The sequence below is a fragment of the Rattus norvegicus genome, chromosome 5 (genome assembly GCF_021556685.1).
Source record: "Rattus norvegicus strain SHRSP/BbbUtx chromosome 5, alternate assembly SHRSP_T2T, whole genome shotgun sequence".
NCBI lineage: Eukaryota > Metazoa > Chordata > Mammalia > Rodentia > Muridae > Rattus > Rattus norvegicus.
In genome coordinates, this window is record NC_141538.1 from 45,370,681 (window position 1) to 45,377,376 (window position 6,696).

Sequence of the window (6,696 nt, forward strand, 5' to 3'; positions counted from 1 at the left end):
TCTCTTCTCTTCTCTTCTCTTCTCTTCTCTTCTCCTCTTCTCTTCTCTTCTCTCTCTGTCACTCTCTGTCTCTGTCTCTGTCTCTCTGTCTCTCTCTGTCTCTGTCTCTCTCTCTCTCTCTCTCTCTCTCTGTGTGTGTGTGTGTGTGTGTGTGTGTGTGTGTCTGTCTTTTTCTCTCTCTCTCTCTGCCCTCATATTACCCTCTCAAATCTCCTCTCCATGTCCTGAATAAACTCTATTCTATGCTAAAAAGAAGTTGGCTAGAATATTAAATCATGAAACACATAGTGAATACACTTGTAATTGGTTAAAAAACAAAGTAGATAACAGTAAAAATACCCATAAAGAATCCTCTTTATGACACAATTTTATATGTAAAATGTCTTATGATATTTTCTTCAATTCCACACACTTTTAACCTATAATCTGTCCTGTGCATGGAGAATACCACTTATTGTAACCAGGATTTCAAGATGCATTCATTCAAAATTAATGCTAGGTCTTTATGGTTTTAGAAACATATAGATTCTTGTGATGAAGTAGGTAAAGCCATTGACTTTAGGTGTAATGACCCAAGTTTGGTCATTGGAATATATATCATAGAAAGGAGAGAACTAACTTTTGAAAGATGTCCTCTGACTTCTACAAAAGCACAGGACCTTTGTGCCTACACACACACACACACACACACACACACACACACACACACACACACACACATTTAGCCTCCACTAACACATAAAGTATGGTCCAAAAGTAATGATTTTCAGTTAGAGTGTATTTCAGATAGCTATGCCCATATATAATGCGTATTTCACTGCAAAGCACTGCTTTAAAATAGTGTTTAATTTGATTGTCTTTGAGGGACTTGGATGAGGGTAGCTGTAGAAAAACAGAGCTCTCTACATTAATCCTGTTGTAGAAGAATATAATTTGTTCAAATATTGTCTTTCTGAGCCATGATACCTTGGTAAGTTACTGTGTATGGATTCCTTGCCTACAGAATAAACAAAAAGCCTCCCTAATAAAATAAATGTGTATGACAAAAAAACACAGTTTGCTATATATTATTTGTACCTGCTAAAATTCTTATTTAGTTTCTTCCTTTGGCTTATGTCTTACTGTTTATCTCTTTGGAACAGAAATTAACAAAGTGAAGAACAGTGGGAAGGATGCCATGACATGAGATCTTCCTAATGTTATGACTTGAACATGTTGGAAATTCATGCAGAATTGGATACTATTGCTAAAGAGGAAGGAGACTGGTATGTGTGTACAACCATATATAGCATGCTTCCTGAAGCTATTTGCCTTACTCTGTAGGGACTTGGTAGTCATTGAGGATCTTGAAATATGGGGATGATATAGATCCTGAGTTAGAGATGTTTCAATTAGGCAGTCATATAGGTAACATGAACAAATTGAGATATTATAATGGTGAAAAATATATGGCTTCCTAGATTTCATCACAGATATTATGGATGAAGAGTATAATAAATACTTAAGAGGCATACTCAATACTAAATAGAATTTAGGCAGTAGCTGCTGAGAGGGGGAGAATTACTTTTCTTCACTGGCAAACGACACAGCAGGTTATCCAACCTCAAGAGTCTTCTCTGAACACATGAAAAACTCTAACAAGACTCAGTAGGCTTCTAACTCCTGAATGGGGCAGTTGTTGGTGCATGTGTACAGCATGTACAAAAACTTTCGGGATTCAAGTATTTCTTCTGGTGTTTATGAAGTTTATTCAGAATTGGAATATTGTTCCCCATTGCAAATTAAACAAAAGGTATAATGTAAAATATTTTGCATTGTTATAAATTTTTCAACATGATATTCTTTATTTTATTTCAGGTTTTAAATATTTTCTTTAGAAATTCTATTTACTTTCCTTCTAATCTTTATTCTTCTTTCAATCATTCACAGACATTTCTTTTCCATTTAACCCTTTTACCATATTTCTTTCTTCCAATAACCTGTCTTTATATTTTAAGTATTTTTACAAATAATATTTTTTTTCTAAATTTGCTTTACAGGTTGACACAAGTAAAACACAAGCAGTATGTCACATCCGTTTCATAAAACAAACACTTGGTTTTTTGAAAGTTTCACAAGATTGGATAATGATTAGCCAAATTAATAAGGGTACAGAGGACTCAAATTAATAAAAGTGGAGATATCAAAGGAAACATTACAACAGACACTGAGGAAAGTCGGAGAACCATAAAAGCATGTTTTAAATATGTAATTTTACAAAAACTCAAAATCCAGAAGAAATGGATTCATTTCTACAAGTATATGCAAAAAATCTATGTTAATAGGTTTCTCAAATGCTTTGACCCTCCTCTTAGCTCACCACCCAAAGGTAGGGGAGAAAAGACGGTAAATAGGACAGATGTGGACCTATTTAGAAAAATTTCTTTGAGGCAACTCCCACCTGTCTGTCTACCAACAGTCCAGTTCAAAAGTGTTACCAAACAGGAATCAGCAATGGAGGTTCCACCAGAAACCTCCAGTGCTCTTCTGCATCTTCATGAGCAAGGAGGAGTGACCTGGACCAGTTGAGGCACCAGTTCTTGGCCATGCCTGTCTCAATCAAGTGAAGATGAGTGAAAACTTGAGACCAGTGAAGAGCTGCACAGCTAACTATGCAAGCTCCCTACCATTGTTCATGGAGTCCCACTTATACTCTCTCCAAATATCATGTGTCTTCCCATGGGTCTTTTCTCAGCAAAACATCACATGAGTTGGCCTCAGCAAAACACCCCAAGTATCAGAACCTTCCACTTCTGGTATATATAATCGGCCAAAGTTAATTCAAAATTACATAACCCATTTAAACAAACTCGATGTTTAATGAGATAGAACTAGTAATTAAAAATATTGCATCTAAAAGAAGTCCACAGATAGGGGAAAGCAAAGCTGAATTCTATCAAGCTATCAAAGAACAGTAATCCTCAAAATAGTCTCAAAAAAATAAAGGAAAAAAATAACTCTTTTTTAAAATTCAGCTAGTGTTATCATGGTACATAAACCAGATAGACTTAGAACAAAAAGGAATTATCAGTCAATATTTACAAAAAATACACAAAAACTCCTTAACAAACACTTGCAAAATGGAATTCAAGAATATCTTTAAACTATAGAGAAGTTGAGCTGGTGAGTGTATGTAACCTTCATCTCTACATTTTAGCCTCTTTGGCCCAAGAAGGTATTCAGCAGGTTATTGAAAAGGAAATGCAGCCACAAAACCCTGGAGCTACAATATGCCCTGCCTTCAAAATGTGTTACAGTGAAGATGATATAGAACTTGTGGGATTAGCCAACCAATATTTGGATCATCACAAGGCCCATGCCAAAAGGGGGAGCCCATGTCCAACACTGCTTAGATGACTAGAAACCAAACAGGATAGCCTAGTCATCTAGGGTAGAACCAAACATGACCTGTAAAAAACAAAAATAAAACAAAACAAAAACAACAACAAACAAAAATCAAAAAGCAACAAGCAAATAAAATGATTCTTGACGATATTCTGGTACATTAATAGACTGGGGCCTTGTCTAGTCATCATCAAATAGGCTTCCTCTGGCAGCATATGGGAGTGGGTACAGAAAATACCATAGTAATGCGAGGAGATGGAGACCACCAGGAGAACATGGCCCACTAAATAGACTAAACAGAGTTCACATGGTCTCACAGAGACTGAAGTGACAAGCATGGGGCCTGCATTAGTCTAAACCAGGTCCTCTGCATATGTTATGACTGTTGGTGTTTTCAAGGGACTTCTAACAGGGGGAGTGGTGTTTCTCTGACTCCTTTGCCTGCGCTTTAAACTATTTCCTTTTTTTTGAGTTGCCATGTCCAGCCTTGATAGGTTGGCTTTTGACTTGTCTTATTGTATGTTGCTTTGTCCAGTTATACTGTTATCTGTTGAAGGACTGAACTTTTCTGAAAAGGAAATAGAGAAGGAGTAGATCTGGGAAAGGTTGTTGGTGAGGGAAGAGTGATGACGAGTAGACGAAGGGCAAACAGTGGTTGGGTTGTATCATATGAGAGACTAACCTATTTTCAGTGGACTTTTTTTTTAATTAAAAATCAAAAATATTACTGACCATGATGATGCCATCTTGAACCAAGTGATGCAGGGACAGGTTAATGTGAATAAGTCAATAAATATCATATTCTATATAAATGGACCAGTGGGTAGAAACTACAGGATCAACTTACTAGATGCCAAAAAGATCTTTGAGAAATCCAACACCATAGGGTGTTGGTAGCTCACCTTTAATCCAAACTCTCTGGAGGCAGAAGCAGGTACAACCTTTTTCCACTTTGCAAACACCTATGGTTCATCCACATTGTTATGCATCTTACTGGCTTGATACTCATTTATTAAGGGCAAATACAACCAAGTGTGGCACTGAACTTTTTACATAATTGCACTATTAATTTAAGTTTTTTTTAAAAGTATTATCAGGTAAGCACTGAAAAAAGTTATAATAAATTCAGAGCCCTTCCTGAGTTCTGGACTTGTTTTCAATTGTTATGGCTAAATTGCAAATTATTACTTTAAATTTAATTTGGCTATTGGTGATCTATTATCTATAGATGATAAATTTTTTTCTTTAAAAATTTTTTTTATTTTATAGACAAGGACTGCACAGTAACCCTAAGCTTGCACTAATGATACACACCTTCATGGTAACCAACAGCTCTCTAAGGGAATTGAAGATTTGCTCAAAGGGTGGTGGTGGGGGGGACAATGCCTGTTACTGTAAACCTAGCCAAATGATCAGTGCTAGTGAAGTCATTGTTACTGAAGAATCTACAATTACAAACTTAAGATCTTTGCTTGGTCTTCACTTAATTCACTTCAAAAGGAGCAGGCACACACATATGTTCCAGAATATATAATGTAAATTGAATTGTATATGTTATTATCTTCTCTTGGCAATCCTTGCTTTGAACTGTTTATTCGAAAGAATTTTCTAAAGGGTATTTACCTGTATAGTGAATTTTTAACTAATTCCATGTAATCTGTAGAACTTGACATTTGTTATAGATTTTTAAATAAAATATAGGCTATACACTAGAAATATGCCACATTTTGATTTCAGTAAATTTTAGACTCATGATTTGCTTTTGATTACTTTATTTTTATATCACAAGATAAATAGTGACTATGTGACAACAGAATTCTCAGTTGTACTGAAAAATGTCACTCTTCATTATTGCAATATAAAGCAGTAATGCTTATCTCACGATTTGACTAAAGCTGATTCTTTATAAATTATTAAGTGAAAGTACTGCCCTGCACTCTTAAGAACAAAAATAGATTAAGCCCAAGAATAGCATCTAGCTTTTAAATACAAAGAAAGTGGTTTTAAACTTAATTTGAAATACATTTCTCTTTCAATGGAATGTTCTGAAACATAAAGACCTTTCATCTATACCTAAGCAATTTTTTATTCTGAACTGGTATTTATAGTTATACATTTTTACTAGATTTAAGCAAAATGTTGCTTTTTGGTATAATGATATTGAAGCACTTGACTGTTAGTTAAAATACCCCAACATCTCTGTATTTATTAAATCCAGAAGTGTAGTCCTATTTAGCACCACAAGTGAGAAAAACAAAAACATGTACAAATGAGGAATCACACTGCCAGATAGGTACATGAGATGATCTTATGTAGAGAGACGACTCCTTTCCTCCCAACTCTACTCAGAGCTGCTAGAAGGCATAAATTTAGTAAAACTGCAGCACATGACATTTACATACAAACACAGCACAATTTCTAATGGCAATAATGAATTACCTGAAGAGAAATTAAGAAAGTAAGTCAGAGCTGGAAAGAACCCAGATGCCCTTCAACAGAGGAATGGATACAGAAAATGTGGTACATCTACACAATGGAATATTACTCAGCTATCAAAAACAACGGCTTTATGAAATTCGTAGGCAAATGGTTGGAACTGGAAAATATCATCCTGAGTGAGCTAACCCAATCACAGAAAGACATACATGGTATGCACTCATTGATAAGTGGCTATTAGCCCAAATGCTTGAATTACCCTAGATACCTAGAACAAATGAAACTCAAGACGGATGATCAAAATGTGAATGCTTCACTCCTTCTTTAAATGAGGAAAAAGAATACCCTTGGCAGGGAAGAGAGAGGCAAAGATTAAAACAGAGACAGAAGTAACACCTATTCAGAGCCTGCCCCACATGTGGCCCATACATATAGAGCCACCCAATTAGACAAGATGGATGAAGCAAAGAAGTGCAGACCGACAGAAGCCGGATGTAGATCGCTCCTGAAAGACACAGCCAGAATACAGCAAATACAGAGGCGAATGCCAGCAGCAAACCACTGAACTGAGAATAGGACCCCCTGTTGAAGGAATCAGAGAAAGAACTGGAAGAGCTTGAAGGGGCTCGAGACCCCATATGTACAACAATGCCAGGCAACCAGAGCTTCCAGGGACTAAGCCACTACCTAAAGACTATACATGGACTGACCCTGGACTCTGACCTCATAGGTAGCAATGAATATCCTAGTAAGAGCACCAGTGGAAGGGGAAGCCCTGGGTCCTGCTAAGACTGAACCCCCAGTGAACTAGACTGTTGGGGGGAGGGCGGCAATGGGGGGAGGGTTGGGAGGGGAACACCTATAAGGAAGGGGAGG